Genomic DNA, 18863 nt, shown 5'->3' with positions numbered 1-18863 from the left:
GCTCCGGCGCCTGTCGGAAATTGACTACAAAGGGACATACTTCCGGCAATTACGACCGAAGAGGATATTCAACTCTACGTTTGCTGGCGTAGGACTCATGCTGGGGATGATTTTATTCATTGCGAATGTATTCGTATGGCATAGGATGCAGAGGACAAGTATGGGGGCAAAATAGAATGTCGGACCCTGCCCAGGCAATTTCCCCTTGTTTTTAACCATTTGGAATTGGCCATTTCATTTGGCTATAGGTGGTTGTCTGGAACTGTGTAATGGACGAAAAGTTGTTCGAACGCTAGTTAAATGGCAGTGGGTACCACCTCGGTCAGTATCCTGTATATAAAGTATCATGTATCCTATATAAAATAAATTATCATAAATAACAGAATCGAAATATATCTGTGCGTGTACGCACTAGGAATCTATTTAAAGTGCATCTAGATTAATCACTTAGATTAGTAATTTATGTTAATCAGTTGTATTAAGTGCACATATCTTGATCATAATTATATGAATCCATATATATATATATATATATATATATATATATATATATATATATATATATATATATATGTATAAATAAATCAGGTAGCCTATAATCAATCTGTTACCTTTTATCTTACCAATAACTGCAGTTAGCATAAAAATCAACAAATCAGTTAGCATAAAAATCAACGAATCAGTTAGCATAAAAATTAATAATTTGTATCACTTCATATATGAATTTTTATCAGTTAAAATATGATTTTTATCATGTTAATCTTTATTTTATGCAATTATCAGAGTACATTAGTATTTTCTGTAGCATATGTATCTTAATGAGTTGAAGTGAAAAACTGTATCAGTATATGTCACGTGATCACTATTATTTACGGATATCATCATATGCATATGTCTTATATCTTATTACTTGAATCTGTTTTTGTGTACACCATGAATTTTTTTTTACTTATAAGTATTTTCTATATATCTATATATACTCACATAGTGTCTGTATCATACTCCTATAAGTCAAATGCAAGTCAAGCTTGAGTAATATTCAGTGGTTGGTTTTGTAGCCGACCGAGCTTTTATGTATGTAAGTGTTACATAATAAAAATATGGAATGTTATTCCATATATATAAAAAACTAAAACTATGATTAATTAAAACCAGTGACCCAAGAGGACAACCAGATTGCTTGCAGGATGTGATCAGACCAGAGACGATAAAGTATGCTAAGATGACGTATACAATAGTGTAGGCTAAGATGACGTGCCATCACCTGTGGTCCTTCATTTGTTTTGAAAACATTAGTCCAAGCTTCCTGCTTGAGACAACTACCGCGACCTATAATTCAAACGGCCTACGTGATTTGTAATCTATGTCATCTGTGTGTATGTTCGTATGTTCGAGCTACTGTCTGCTTCCTTTATGATTTGTAAACGAGATTGTAGTCAGATTTAAATTAGCCATCATCATTGGCAGACCTGTACAAATTTCCTCTGATCTTCATCATGTAATCTCAGAGAATAGAAATATTTTTTGTACTCAGTGTTTTCTACTAGAACCTCACATCAGAAAGAGATCGAATGAAGTTATAACTATCATCATGAGTTTAACATATCTCCGTCGTCATAACACAAGAAGATATTGACTTCGTAAGTTATCATCAAACCCCAAGACACTCCAATGAGTATGGAAGTGCATAACCAACCGACTTAGCGTAAGATTATCGCAAGTCTAACATAACCTCACAGGGCGTCTTTATTACACAAGGCAACAGCCCTTATATTGGTGGCAGCTTCTAACAAGAACTCTTCAACGTCTTCCGAAGAATAACGAATAATGTTTCATATCAGAAGTCAACGACGACGAAAGCAAGAGATTCTTCAAGCAACTTTGTATCATTGTTAGTGAGCGTCTTCAGCAGTACATAACTTCAAGAAACAAACCCGACGTGTCTTCTTCCTACGGCAACGCAAGCTTCGTCTCTCATTAGAATCATCTAAGAAAACATCGTTTATTGAGCGTTTCCAGCACTTTAAGAAACAAACCATACGTGTCTTCAGCATCAGATCTTCAGAGGACATGAATCATCCAACAAACGAACAACGTGCACGGGGGAAACTCAAGCCAAAACCAGGTCATCCACTAAACAGAGAAGGAGGGCCAAGGTCGTATTGAAACACCGTGACTTCCCACAAAATCAAGCTAAGTACAATCCTTTTTTATTCATTAGGAGTAACTTTGAATGTTTCCTTTGCAGGACGAATTTTCGTTATTCCTGTGGCTGAAGTTACGAGACATTCTTAATCTTACTTTTTTACAGGAATTATCTACATCATTGAGATTTCGCTACTGCGAGTTTTTATCTTGAGTTTCTGTTTCCAGAAGTTCTCCTGAAATATTATAATCATATACTGTGTTGATCTTATCATTTTGGGTGATTATTAATTCTGCACGTAACAAATCATATTAAACATTGAATATGCGTTTATGCAGTGGACGTCTGTATTTATACAGATGCATGGATAGGGTAGTTAGGCACCGTAGTGATAAGAAAACACACAAAAACAAGTGGAACACCCATACAAATCTAGATAAATTAGAGGTAACACTATTTCGGGTCAGGACAATAAAGGCTCCTGTGCAAGGTCCCGATCGCAGTTTTAGCCTTGAGTTTTTTGAGTTATATGCATAAAATATCGAACCTCAATGACTCAACTTAACTTTTAAAAATACGGCTGGATTGCAAGCAATAACATGTCTGTAAAAACTTTCATTAGGTTAAGATAATTAACATGTTATAAACAAATTAACAAAAAATGTCTAAATGCGCTGACCTGGATCCGTCACTATTTCAAATTTTAGCAAAGAACGAAGTAAACAACAGCAAGTACAAATAGTAAATATTGAACGAAGTAGAGATAACTTGTTTTAATAGTAATTGCTCAATTCATGATACTCCAAGTCATTCATACGTTCGTTGCTTTATACGTAACTAACAGCAACATAATGGTAAAAACACACAATACGTTGCTGATGGTAATAAAGAGAAGAATCCTAATTATTATAAAAAGAAATAGGTAAACAGTAGCCCTAAAAATCAGAATCAAACAAATCGTGCTTAAACAAATTTGGTTACTAAGTCATCTAGTCAAATGGTCAGGGTCAGTCAAATCTGCCGAGTGTTCAAAGCAAAGCACATTCCACATAATAAGCAACTCTAGTGGAGGAGAGAGAGTGATGTCAGATCATTCATGCCAATACCTTTTTTAATTAAGAAGGAATTTTCCTATGAATCACACAACCGCATCAAGTAATCAGAGCAGGCTCTAGTAATTTTAATACAATAAGTTATTATAAGTAGTGGTGGATTAAGCCCGACTGTACGCACCATAAAAATTAGAATATCTTGTTTTTATTCCTTTAGTCCACGTAATATCTCGTATTTACAGACTCACCGTTTGTTGTTTGAACTTCCCTATTGAGAAGTCCGGAGTATGTTTCAGCAACTGGCAATAAAGAGTTAATCGTCGTAGCGTAACGCAGATTCAGTAGTGGCGGATAAGCGAGCGCTTACAGATACCTCTATAGTTATAAAAAACATTGATCTATATCTAGCGTAATTGTAAGATATCCATCTATGGGTATACAAAACATTATCTTACCTTCTTCAGAGGAAAATTCTATAAACCTTCTAACACATTAAAATCCGTTTTGAACAAAAAGAGACAGTTAATCAAATAATAACTTATATAGAGGAACCAATCACTTGTCTCTTAAATTGTGATATTGTTCAAGTGACCCAACAGAATTCTCCCACAGCCACAGTCGCAGTTTGCATGCAAAATCTTGAGATGCATGCACCCTCGAATGTCTTGGAGCATGTTAAAAGACTTTGCTGGGATCTGAAATTTTAAGCCTTCCCGACACTCTGAAATATAACGATTTCCGCGAACAAAGCCCTATACACGGTTGACTCGCAGCAACAAGTTAAATCTAGTTATCCACAAAACCTATACATATAAATATCGCATTTTTTATTGTTGCTAATTTTTAATCACGCCCGACCAGTTGTAGATGAATCTCTCTTATACTCTATCTAAAGTAATATCCGTAAAGTCATTCAAGCAGAGGTGATTCAGCAGAATTTTTTTTTAACTTTTATCTGAATACCAGGATGTTTCTCCACTGGCGAGTGATCTCTGGAGGAAAACGAATGTCATTGAACGCAAAATACGGTCTAAGGACAAACATAAAGCTATATATGTACCTTCATATAGACTCCCAATGAAATTTCAAAATAGAGATAAATGACGAAGTTGAAAAAATGTTAGTAATAGGAGTCATTAGGAAATCAAATAGCCCGTATAATTTTTCCCTCAAACGTCATGCCAAAAAAGATCAGACTTGGCGTATCTGCATAGATTTCTGTTGCTTAAACAAGGAAACGATTCCCGATCGTTTTCCAGTGTCATGTACAGACGATATCTTATCTTTGTTAGGTCAGAATAAATTTTTCACCAACTTGGACGTACTTAAAAGCGTTCACCAGATACCATTAGCTAAGTGAGTGTACCTCATACACCACCTTCAGCACACTCAGGGGACATTATCAATTTTTACGTATGCCTCCGGCTTAGGTGGCACCCCAATTACAATATAGTGTTTGGAGACTTTTAGGGGATACCCTACATGCGTATATGGTTGGTCTTGTAATCTTTTTTAATACCTTAGAAGTACATTCGCATAAACTAGAGCTAGTGCTACAGAGACAAAGACAAATAATCTCAGAGTAAAATATCTAAATGTGAGTTTTAAACACCGAACATGTTTATTTAGGTTTTATGTGTCTAGTCAAGGTCTTAAAGTAGTCCATGGTAAGGTGTCGGCTATTCATAACTTTCCGGTACCTATTAACGTAAAAGGGGGATACAGCACTTTTGCACTGTAGTGGGTATTACAATCGTAAGTAAATATGAAACTCGTCAATCACAGCAGCTCCTTTAACAGATCTTACGAAGAAGGGCGTGGATTTATTATGGTCTGAAAAGCATCAGCAGGCGTTCGACGTCTTAAAATTGGAATTATGCAGCTAACCTATCCTAAAAATCCCTGACTTAAATAAGGATTTTTTTTTATTGCAACAGACGCCTCAGACCAAGGGGTAAGAGGGGTAATACTTCAGCAATATGATAAACAGTTCTTTCCTATAGCTTTTTATTCACGTAAACTAAAGCTCTCTGAAAGTAAATATGCAGAAATAGGCAAGGAAGGGCTAGGTATCGTTAACTCACTAGTACATTTTAATTTCATAATCTACAGCTATCCTGTTAAAGTCCTTACTGACCATAAGTCCCTTACCAAGTTTTTCAAAGGCTTTAATCACAGCCCCAAAAGAACTCGGCGGCATATGATCATTCAGGTCATTGGAACCAAGTTAAGATATCAACCTGGGAAAGCAATTATCATAGCTGACACATTATCCCGCAATCCCACACCATACTGCAAAGAACACTTAATTGGACTAAAAGATATAGAAACATCCGTGCCTATTGTTAAAACCGTATCTAAACAAGAAAATTCATTAACCCAAAAGATCGTGAACATTGAATACCTGGTTTGGAGTGCTGAACTGTTACAAACTGAACAAAACAAGGGTCAGCAGCAATAAGCAAAACAATAAACACTTCGAATGGAAACAAGGGTCAGCAGCTAAGCAAAACAATAAACACTTCGAACGGAAACCCTAAAGCAAAAGTATATTTAAAGTATGTGTATCAGAATTATGTAATCAAATGTAATATTATATGTAGGTCCGTGACGAGGAAAACCCGAAGAACACAGCAGGTGACTAACGACCAGGTAGTAGTAATCTTTTTCATACCAATTGTCCTAAACTGGTTGCATTCCGTCATCCAGAGTTCTCTATTATGTCACAGAAAGCCAAATCACTATTTTACTGGCCTACAATGCTTACAGATACAAAAAGCACATAAATAATTGTAACAAGTGTCATGAAAACAAGGTACACACTAAGACACCTGTCAGTTTAGGGCCTATCCCGTACCAAATCAATCCTTGAAAGAATACACGTAGAATTATTAACAGAGTTACGAGTCTGACAGAGGAAATAAACACCTATTAGTGTTAATAGTTACCTTGACACGTTATATAGAATTAATAGCACTAAAAACTAAAAAACCACACAATTGAGTGCACTAGGAATATTCATGAATGTTAAATCAGTAAACATGGAATTCAACACATGATAATCTCTGACTCGGGTGGTGTAAATCAATAATAATCTCCTTAACTCGTTGTGTGAATTCCTTTCCATTAAGAAACCCAATACTATATTTTATCACCCAGAGTCAATAGGTTTGGTGGAACGGATAAATAAGAAAGTGTCATGTCTTACGAGTTACACTCGTGATAGCGGATCCGAACTGGATTATAGCGGTTCTTGCGGTTTTAAATACTTTTATCATTCATATCTTGTATCTATAGAAATGATACCGCAAGTAGCCTTATACGGTACACTGCTAGAACACTTTTCCACATATTCAAGCCAACCATTAATTCATGAAATATATATATAAAAATATATATAAATTAATAAATAAAAAAAAAAGTATGGATACAAGTGGAGTCGATATAATACACTCCGTAAGAAGTTGGAAGGGTTACAAATTATAATAAAAAGGAATCACGATAAAATCAATAAGCAAAACGTAACCATATGCAGCAAGTGTTAATAAAATATCCAAATATATATGCGTAAAGATTTGAACGCTTTAGTTTAGTAGTCCATTCAGTATTCTAGGGATATTAATGACAAATAAGCTAAAAGTTCAAACACATATCAAAACCTACTAGCATATTGTCTGTCCCGGTGGTTTATATTCATAGTCAATGAAAAAAAAAAAATAAGAAATAAAAATAAAAGAGATTTTAAAGTCAGGAAGTCTAGAAGTGAAAATGTATATCTATATGAATGATCCTATATGGATCTTACAGGGTAAATAATATATATAGAATTTGTATGGAAACCTTTTTCATTAGTTTGAATAAGGAATATCTAATTTAACATAAGTAATTACATATATTTTACAATCTTGCAGATTTCCAACATGAAACTAATATTATATTGTTCAATTTGGTACTGTTTTTTTTTCAGACATTCTTCTTATGTGGGTGGAGTATTAAAAAAAAAAATTATCATTTGAAAGTACTAAAGTCGTATCTTTTACAGCAAGTAACGTAACTCTTACGCTAGCTGAGAGCAATCTCCTACCAGGTGAGGAGGTCATCAGTCCTGAAAGTGCCTGGTGCGTTTGCAGAATCATCATTGTTCCTTTTACCCCCAATAATATGCTTGCACAGGCTTCATCTGTAGTGTGTGTTGTTTTGTGCTTACAAAACAAGTCAACTGGGGGGGAATGCTTAACACGAACTTTTCATGGGCAACGCAGGTCGTTAGGTACAAGTGTCTTATCCGCATTGCAATGCAAGCTTGGTTAAGGAATCACAATCGTTTTGAAATTAATGAAAAAAATAAGCAAATAGAATTTCTATAACATCAAAATGAATTAATTTTCTCTGAACCTCATAGACAATTAGAGCAAATAAGTCAGCTTATGACATTGGTAAACGGACATTCAGAAGTATCAGGTCATGGGTATGAAAAATTTACTTGCAACATTAGCCTATTACAATTCAAGTAAATCACATTCATGGGAAAATGTCACATTTTCTTGAAAAACCCAAAGTTTATACAGAAATTAGTTACATAGTGGGTTCTTTCGTTGCATCTCCTGCCTATTAAAGTTTAAAAATTAACCTCAGAGGATGCGTGCGAGGAAATTGAATATAAACCTTTTGTTAGGGGCACATAGGATCGGATTTTATCACAGCTTAATTTCAGTAAGCGTAGAGAAATGCAGAATCATGATTAACATTCTCTTTGACTCTTATGTTGCCTGGCAATCTTACAAATAGCTCCGTTTCACAATTCTTTGTCTAGTAACTTACTACCAATAATATCGAATTTTCTTTGGGATTCGTATTGATATATGTTAATGTGGATATTTTTACGGCCATCAGAGACATGGATAGGTTCACTCATTGTTATAATGCCATGGATAAAAAAGTTTGTACAGCTGACTCCTTTGAATTCCATAAAACATCAGCGAATTCATGTGGGTTAAGTCTGGTTCTTAACGGCTTTCTCCCTCCCGTATTTGGATGTTGTCTGAATTTACTTTGCCCTTGTGACAAATATAATTTCTCTTACAGGCTGATTAATGGAACCTGGTTACAGTATCCTGCAGTATGAGAGTTTCACATCGCATGCCCGAGCAGATCGTCTACAACTTCAAAAAAACCCGTTCGTCACTGCGGACGACTGCAATGTGAAAGGAATAAGCACCATCATAAGTGAACAAGCTTATTTCGTGGACTTCTTGGACCGACACCCGTATCCCGTCATTAATCTCGTTTTAATGCGGAATGCTCCGGCGGCTGTCGGAAATTGACTACAAAGGGACATACTTCCGACAATTACGACCGAAGAGGATATTCAACTCTACGTTTGCGGGCGCAGGACTCATGCTGGGGATGATTTTATTCATTGCGAACGTATTCGTATGGCATAGGATGCAGAGGACAAGTATGGGGGCAAAATAGAACGTCGGACCCTACCCAGAAAATTTCCCCTTGTTTTTAACCATTTGGAATTGGCCATTTCATTTGACTATAGGTGGTTGTCTGGAACTGTGTAATGGACGAAAAGTTGTTCGAACGCTAGTTAAATGTGCAGTGGGTACCACCTCAGTCATGTATCCTATATATAAAGTATCATGTATCCTATATATAAATTATCATAAATAACAGAATCGAAATATATCTGTGCGTGTACGCACTAGGAATCTATTTAAAGTGCACCTAGATTAATCACTTAGATTAGTAATTTATGTTAATCAGTTGTATTAAGTGCACATATATTGATCATAATTATATGAATCCATATATACCTTTATATATATATATATATATATATATATATATATATATATATTATATATATATATATATATATATATATGCATAAATAAATCAGGTAGCCTATAATCAATCTGTTACCTTTTATCTTACCAATAACTGCAGTTAGCATAAAAATCAACAAATCAGTTAGCATAAAAATCAATGAATCAGTTAGCATAAAAAATAATAATTTGTATCACTTCATATATGAATTTTTATCAGTTAAAATATGATTTTTATCATGTTAATCTTTATTTTATGCAATTATCAGAGTACATTAGTATTTTCTGTAGCATATGTATCTTAATGAGTTGAAGTGAAAAACTGTATCAGTATATGTCACGTGATCACTATTATTTACGGATATCATCATATGCATATGTCTTATATCTTATTACTTGAATCTGTTTTTGTGTACACCATGAATATTTTTTTACTTATAAGTATTTTCTATATATCTATATATATATGTGTCTGTATCACACTCCTATAAGTCAAATGCAAGTCAAGCTTGAGTAATATTCAGTGGTTGGTTTTGTAGCCGACCGAGCTTTTATGTATGTAAGTGTTACATAATAAAAATATGGAATGTTATTCCATATATATGAAAAACTAAAACTATGATTAATTAAAACCAGTGACCCAAGAGGACAACCAGATTGCTTGCAGGAATGTGATCAGACCAGAGACGATAAAGTATGCTAAGATGACGTATACAATAGTGTAGGCTAAGATGACGTGCCATCACCTGTGGTCCTTCATTTGTTTTGAAAACATTAGTCCAAGCTTCCTGCTTGAGACAACTACCGCGACCTATAATTCAAACGGCCTACGTGATTTGTAATCTATGTCACCTGTGTGTATGTTCGTATGTTCGAGCTACTGTCTGCTTCCTTTATGATTTGTAAACGAGTTTGTAGTCAGATTTAAATTAGCCATCATCATTGGCAGACCTGTACAAATTTCCTCTGATCTTCATGTAATCTCAGAGAATAGAAATATTTTTTGTACTCAGTGTTTTCTACTAGAACCTCACATCAGAAAGAGATCAGATAAAGTTATAACAATCATCATGAGTTTAACATATCTCCGTCGTCATAACACAAGAAGATATTGACTTCGTAAGTTATCATCAAACCCCAAGACACTCCAATGAGTATGGAAGTGCATAACCAACCGACTTAGCGTAAGATTATCGCAAGTCTAACATAACCTCACAGGGCGTCTTTATATACAAAGGGGCAAAACCAGCCCTTATATATATATATATATATATATATATATATCTTATAGATATATATATATATTATATATATATATATTATATATATATATATCGGACCTGTCAACCTACCTGAAACATTTCCTGGAGATAAAAAATATTTAAAAAATGCGGAGATTCATAAATCTAAGGTAGAATGTCATATTTTTTTTAAATTCATCCAGAATAGACATGAAAAGAAGTTTCTATTTAGTTAAGAAAATATTTTAAAGATCTCATTTGCTCATGTTAAAAGAAGAGATCCCACATATTCAAGTAAACAAAGGTTCAGGTAAATAAGAACTCAATTGTTCATTGGAGCAAAACTCTTTAGACTTTTACAAAAAAGGAATAGACTGTCAGAGAATGATTAATTTCTTTTAGATTTCATTTTCTCTTTGATGTCATTTTTCACTCTATTTATTTGCGATTGAATCTTAATCCATAATACTCAAACGAAGTTGACAGAAATGGTTTCTTTTCATTTTTTTAACATATTGAGACCAAATGACTGTAAGCTGATTGTATTTGATCAGGAAATAATCTCATGGTTTGCATTGCAAGCTGGAATAGGAACTGCACACTTGTCAGTGTTAATCGGGGGCTATTCTAGCGAACAGCAATTAGCCCTGATATAGTCCAATGTTATTTATGTCTTGAGTCATGCCTGATGATGAGCTTCACTGAACTAGTAATTCCTACTTTACTTCATCGCTTTCCGGTAATTCAACCCTCTAACTCGAGATCGATGCCGACAAACACACACCAGATTGAAAAGCACAGTAGAATTTGCATAAAGCTATTAATGTCACATTCCAGAGAAAAGGATTGAAGGAATTATTCGAAATATCGGAGTATATGCTTTTCTTTGCTCTCTGAATGATCAATGTTTGTTCTTTTTCATGAATTGCGTTTCATAGCGCGCTCGCTGTCATGTGCCTTGGCGATTATGTTACTGCTGATATTCTATGTACTGTATTTTGATAAAAAATGGGGAAATTTTGAGTATGCCCCATTTCTACTGATTCGTCCGTTGCTCACGTGTGCTTGATAACTAAATATTCTCTGATTGCCAGTTCTGAATTTTTATATTTTTCACACACAAATTTGATTCATGACTGGTATTGAAGTTATACTTTGTTTTAAATTTTAATTTAAGTTTTGAGAGTTTACTCAACATGTGTCCTAACATTATGAAAAATGTTGATTGTACTTCTGAAGTATACGCTGTTCTAAGGTTACGTTAATTATCAGTCGAAAGCAACAAAATATTTGCTGTTCTCTTGGCTATCCTACCAATGCAGTAAGCAACGTTAGTTCTGTTAAATACTTGGATGGGTTACCATAAAGAAATACCAAGTATCGTCAGCACAAATTAGACCCTATAATGTCATAAAACATCCCCTTCAAAAGGAAAAGGCGTACACATGGTAAGAACACGGTGCGTGTCCGATAGACATAGATCATCACAATATATGAATGGAATGCCTATGTATGCCATGACCAGGTTTATTACGCTTGTCTTGGCCGTTATCTACTGCTTCATATCTCATTCCAAAGTTCACATTATTTTATCAGTAGATGCCGCATATCTAAAGGCTTCTCCTTTGAAAACCCTTTGTTGTCAATCACCAATTCAAAGCATCATGCAAAAGCTAAAATATAATAGGCTACGGGCTATTATTATATCAGGGAGTAAACCTTTAATTCTCATACAAGAGATTATAAATCATTTTCTGTGACTCACGTATGTACGAATGTACGCCCACTAATAGGCGTACGGATACACGCATGCCACTTAACTTACAAATGAACTCATGCTGGTTTGTTCCCATGTAACTCAGTTATCTCATGTCTCTGGAATGCGTCAACGACCTGGCTTATGCATACGGCGTGTTTTCTATTTGTTTTTTATCTCAGCATCTACGAGGAATCCAGCGTTTGCACCTGTCTCTAAATGGCAAGATCTAAGGTTATCAACCCCACTATTTAAATATATATATATATATATATATATATATATATATATATATATATATATATCTATCTTTTCCCTCTACCAGTGCATTTAAGATGGCTCGACCACCTGTGTATGTGCGCCCCTGTCGCACACTACATTGGCTACTGGTATATACTAGTTCATAATGTCTTTTAATTTGCCACATGATTTAGAGCTACTTCTGTTGCTGGGGTTACTCCGTCGGCTGCATAGAAGTTTGATGGCTCCTACAACGCATATTGTGACCATCATTATAGCTACCATAACGGCAATCACTGGAATAGTGTAGCGTTCGTCGAAGAAGAATTCATCCTCATCGATCCTCTAGCTGCGGAACTGTAACCGTCTCCAGTGTAGGCAAGAACTTTAACCGCCTCATGGTCCCCATTAAGTGTTTCATGAACACCTTTGTCGATGAATTGTAGAACCTGGCTGAGCGCACGAACCATCTTGAAACGACTCTGCATGAGCCATTATTAAGGGTCTGCGACCACTGTTGATATATCCTAACACCCTCGTTGCTGAACTGTAGATTCGAAGTCTTCCGATGAAGGAATCGTAACCGCCACCTTGTTGCCGACTTGAAATATCCCTTCATTATTTTTTAATCTCCTTTTCATATTCTTATTTTTTTCGGCTATCACATTATTTTACAATCGGCAATAACTACATAAACTGACAGCAAAGTGGTAACTCTGCTTTTCCTCTAAAAAGTTAGGAAAACTACTTTTTTTATAAGTTTCTTGAAAAGTAATGTGATACTTTGCCCCTATAATGTTGCTTTCCTTCTAACGAGTAATAAAGCTTCTCCTCTCTCTTCCTTAGTGAAGGACTATCGCTACACGCTACCAGGATCAGTGCTGGTTTCTCTGAAGATATCAAGAGTTGCTTGCGGTATGTTGTGTCATACCAGACAAGATTGCATTTCCTTCAATCACAACAGTAAGTATAATATTGATTACTTTCTTGAAGGAAAGTAGTTGGATAGCAAATATTTCACCCCGTTATGGGTAGTTCAAGTACATATTCGTGTACTTTCAAAATAGCATATAATACACGATAATTTAAGATTTCTGTATACAAGTATATACGCAAGATTTTTCACGGTGAATAAAAAATCATATTTTATATGAGACAAAATGGTATATTTCTAAACTGCTTTTGTTTGATAGCATGTTTGAACTATTGTTATTATGTACACAAATATGTTAACACTAATCAGAATCCTGTAACTTCATTTGAGTCCCAAATCGCAAAAATATAGTTTGCCGAAAGTAAGAATACAAATTAATATTAGGTTGAGTGCCAATCGGTAGTTTTATGTTTCATATGAATATGAAAAAACCTTTGATTAGATCTAGATCAGTAGCAAATTTACAAAGTGACAAACCATAAGGTAGTTTGTTAATTCGGCAGTTGATATTTGTAAGACTGTATCTCAAGAAGGGATTTCAGTTCAGTGAATCACTTTTAAAACATGTGTGAAAATATTGTTTGATCAACGATTTGCCGGTAAAATGTGAACTTTTCTTGGCTCTGTCAGCTCAAGTTCATTAGTCATTAAATGGGAAAAGAATATCTGAGATAAAAGAGAACGTGAATGAAAGAACAAAGTAAGATGATTAATTTTAATCTATACCATAGCATTCCAAAGAAAGCTTACGAAGTAAATTACAAAACGAGTTTTTTAGTACACACAAAAAAAGCATACTAGGCATACAACAAATCAAGTTCACAAGGCAAACTACCAGCAGAAGCAAGCACGGAGTGTGAATTACTGAACACAGCCTTCCACAAACCAAGTGACACTACGTTGATTGCAGCTCCTGGATGGAACTACTACAACTTTTTGCCTCCAAGACCTGGTGAGTACGAATTTAATTTACTGTTGATTCAGCATACCAAACCATGTATATCGATAAACTTCTCACAAAGTTTTGAACTGGGGAAACCTAAAAACAAGTACACTATCTTTGGCGAAGATATTATATGAAGAGAGACTTCTGTCTGTGTAAAAAAAGAAAAAAAAAACTATCTATACTGTAATTTCCTTTCCAGAGGCCATGACAGTGTTTTTCGTAAAGAATTTAAACCGACTTGTGGATTTCCATGCAACTAAAGCACTGTACATTGCCATATGTGTTTCATTACCTTTTTTTACTTAAGCAAAAGCGATGAAGTGTTTCAGTGATGTCGGCGTAGCATATCCTCCTCTATACCTTTTCAAATGGTTATTTGACTTAGGGTTAAATGTTATTTTAACTATAGTGGGCCATAAAAGAATTTTTAAAGCAAATTCATATATTATATGGTGATATATAATTCTTTAAAAATAAAGCACCACTTGTTCGAAACAGCCTGAGGATAGCAAGAAGTTGGTCTTCATTCTAAGCGTAAATGGCTTAATTAAGTACACCAGTCAATTCAGTCTAGACTGTCAATTCAGTGTAGTACTACTTTGAATTAGGACAATGTTAAAAACACCCAGTGCTTTAGTAGCATGGAGATCCGTATGTCAGTTTAAATTAAATTAATTATATCTTAGTTTTACCAGACCACTCAGCTGATTAACAGCTCTCCTAGGGCTGGCCCGAAGAATTAGCTATTTTTACGTGGTTAGGAACCAATTGGTTACCTAGCAACGGGACCTACAGCTTAAATGAATTTCTATCACCAGAAACAAATTTCTCTGGTTCCGTGTTGGCAGAGCCGAGAATCGAACTTCGGACCACTGGAATGGTCAGTTGTCGCCCTGTATAATCCTTTAATTATCCTGTTCCTGTGTCTGAGCAGTTGGACTTCATCTTTTTGTTCTTAAATTGTACCCATGTTTATGCTTGTTTGGAAAGGTTACTCATTCTCCAGCTGTGTTGGATTCTAGGTACTAATCTCCTTATAATCCCTAACTGTCATATATACGACCTTTCCTGTACTCCGAATTTCTCATGTAAGTCAGTTTATCTGCTAAGTAAAGGACGTCGAGTTGAAAGATCTTACAGAAACTCCGTTGTTTACCTTTCATTTGTGGCTTATACCTATATATATATATATATATATATATATATATATATATATATATATCTATATATATATATATATATACATGATAAATTCAGAGTACAGGAAAGGTCGTATATATGACAGTTAGGGATTATAAGGAGATTAGTACCTAGAATCCAACACGGCTGGAGAATGAGTAAACTTTCCAAACAAGCATAAACATGGGTACAATTTAAGAACAAAAAAGATGAAGTCCAACTGCTCAGACACAGGAACAGGATAATTAAAGGATTATACAGGGCGACAACTGACCACATTCAGATCTTTGGTAAACAAAAACTTATTCAAAAAACATTTTAAACATATATATATATATATATATATATATAATATTGAACCAGCCTGGCTTTACTCTCTTCATACCGTAAAAGGAAAGTCATAAACATGAATTTAAGGATCAAGTAATTTTATTGTTAGGATCTGACTGGTTTTGATATGACATGTCGGTGGAAACACAGTTTCCATCCACATGTTCTACATATATATACATACATACATACATACATACATACATACACATGAAGCAAAAAATTTAAATCCTGTGCAGTAACCGAACTGTTTTAAAAAAATTTGAGGATTTTATTTCTTTAGTAAAATATTTTTTATTTTCGTTTTTCCTTCATATCAAATAACATAAATTTATGTATTATTATCTGAATACCACAAGAACATTGGACATATGTATTTTTCACCAAAGATTAGTCACTTTAATACCCTGTAATACTTCCACCATTGTTGATGAACAGACAGGTTATTTTCTCTTCCACCATGCAGCCTAAGAATGCAAGTGGTTACTGTCCCAGTGGAGGCATTTATGTTCAGTACGAGCAGCCTGTTTACAAACGGTACGACTTCTCGATTGATGGTTTTGCCTGTTCGCCTCATCCGTGGGTCAAAGACAGACACAACGAAGGAAAAAGTAAGTAACAATCTTTATCTTATTGATACCTTTATCCTTCACGAATGATTTTTTAATTTTTTATTTTGAATGGTGTTTTTACGTTGCATGGAACCAGCGGTTATTCAGCAACGGGACCAACAGCTTTACGTGACTTCCAAATCACGTCGAGAGTGAACTTCTATCACCAGAAATTCACATCTCTCACAACTCAATGGAATTGCCGAGAATCGAACTCGCGACCACAGAGGTGGGACGCCAACACCATACCAACCACGCCACTGAGGCACTTCCGTCATGAGTGAATCTTTTCTTTGTCTAATGGAATCTCTCCGTCTTTTCAATATGCAAGTGTATGTGACGGCTTAAACAAATATAATATGAAGATCTTTTTGCAATCTCAAAATGTTGAGCGTTTTGAGGCTCTTTTTGTTTTGTAGGCAATATACAGTTCCAACAGGGTAATTTATCTAGAAAAACATACATATATATGATGCAAATTTAACCTATAAAAGTGTCAAAGTATGACGGATATTATAACTAAAAGGGCCCTGTAATTTTCATGCAGCATATAGATATGTATATATATGTATAGATATATATATATATGTATATATATATATATATATATATATATATATATATATATATATATATATATATATATATATATATATATATTGTTACGAAGTGCGAAGTATCTGGTTACCATTTATCAATTATTACCTCACCAAAAGCCAGACACCTGAACCCCCATAACACGTATTAAACGACTGAATACTCTAAAGGCAACAGTGATCCCTTAACACTTACCAGTATTGCAGAAAATCAGACTAAGTTCATCAAAACAGGTGTGAGGTAATCTTGTAAGTAATTAAATTAATCAAAGGGCATCACTCCATCAACAACTTTAAAAGTCTAAGTATTTCCCTGATTTCAGAAGTCTAAGTACTTCCCTGGTTCTAAGTCACTTCAAGTAAATTGAAGGAAAGCAAATCAATTACCACTCTATGTTTCTACTTATCATCAATATAATCAAATGCAAATATACTGGTATAAAAATAAAAACACTTATAAAAATTTTAAATACAAAAATTTATTATTAAATTCAAAATTTATAAGTGAAATTCACAATATCAAGGTAAATTACTGTTACTTGAAAACAAAGTAAAGTTTAATTAATTCTTGAATCAAATTAAGTAAAATTAAATCAAAATTAATTTATCACAAAATTCAAGAAAAATAATTCAATTAAAATTCAAAAGTGTTAGGCAATAATTGAAAATTTGAAATTAATTCACAAGTGCTAAACAACAACAAAACTTGAAAAGAATTCTAAGTAAATGCAAATTAATTCACAAATGTTGAATTTACTTAAATGTGCAATGATTAAGCAATGAAAATAACTAAGTCAATTAAATTGTGAATGCAAACGAAAACATAAAATAAAAAGACACACTTCAATAAGAAAATGAACAAGTGCACAAACAATTGAACAAACACAAAACACAAAAATATTCAATGTGTAAAAGTGTAAATCTTTTCCCTCAAAACATTATAACCATCAGTTTTTACCAAACCTTCATAACCATCTGTTATTAGTTATTAGTTAACCAAACCATCATAACCATTAAATATTAGTTATTAGTTAATCACTGTTCCTAACAATTATTAGTTATTACTTATTACCTAACCGTTATTAGTTGCAACTGATAGAAATATAACACACTTTACCTTTTTGGTATACCAATTTCTTTCTTAGCTGCAGTCTTGTCTTACACACTTTCCCAAAAACCAGGCGCCGTTACGAAATAATGTTTGTTCAGATTCCACAAAAATACTATTTAATACTAAATAAACTCTAAAAAATATCAAATATGAAATTTTAAGTTAAGAGTGACCAATTAACGTTACGTTAATGTAATCTCAATGATGTCGAGTGAGAGAGAGAGAGAGAGAGAGAGAGAATGAGAGCGAGATGTTAATGCCTCGAGGTTCTAAGATGTAATGAAATCTTCTTCCCTGGTTAAAACTGGACAGGGCAGATGACAAAAACGTTCTTGGCACAAATGCTTCCAGAAAGTTCGAAATCTGACGCAATCTTCATAAAGAAATGTGCAATCTCTACTTGGGACTCGGCAAAGACATACGCATTCGAGTCCAGTCTGTTAAAAAAAAGACACGTACTCTACTCGATCGACACGAAGGAGAAGTCTTATTACGTATGATGACAGATTCTCCAAAACACAAATGAAGATTTGAGCACGCTATCAAACGCGTTGACAGATTTAGGAAAGCAAACGGATCTCGCAGACCCTCTAATCTTAAAGTGTTGACATAAAAGGGGAAACAATCATAGCTTCGAAAAGACAAAGAAAATCTCTCTCTTTTTACGTTATATATATATATATATTCTTTTACAACATGTAATGCGAAATCTGAACACACATTTAAAACATCCTATCTCTAAACTATCTAGGAATCTGAGAAAATGTTACACAGTCTACATGACATTTCAAAGAGGGGAAATATGCATTTTGAAAGTAGCACTATATAATAATATATATATATATATATATATGTATATATATATATATATTATATATATATATATA

At 34.2% G+C, this 18863-nt stretch overlaps 1 protein-coding gene across 1 annotated transcript in view; it reads right to left on the bottom strand.

Moving 5' to 3' along the window:
- The window catches only part of LOC135225474 (uncharacterized), a 28194-nt gene extending 10098 nt beyond the window's left edge, over positions 1-18096 (bottom strand). The window contains exon 1 of the mRNA XM_064264780.1: positions 17983-18096. The gene's annotated coding sequence lies outside the window, so the exon portion shown is untranslated. The remainder of the gene's footprint in view (positions 1-17982) is intronic.
- Positions 18097-18863: the final 767 nt, after the last annotated feature.

Source organism: Macrobrachium nipponense, chromosome 13 (genome assembly GCF_015104395.2).
Source record: "Macrobrachium nipponense isolate FS-2020 chromosome 13, ASM1510439v2, whole genome shotgun sequence".
Classification (NCBI taxonomy): Eukaryota; Metazoa; Arthropoda; class Malacostraca; order Decapoda; family Palaemonidae; genus Macrobrachium; species Macrobrachium nipponense.
The sequence above is the reverse complement of the archived record's forward strand: the minus strand, read 5'-3'. Positions and strand labels throughout refer to the sequence as shown.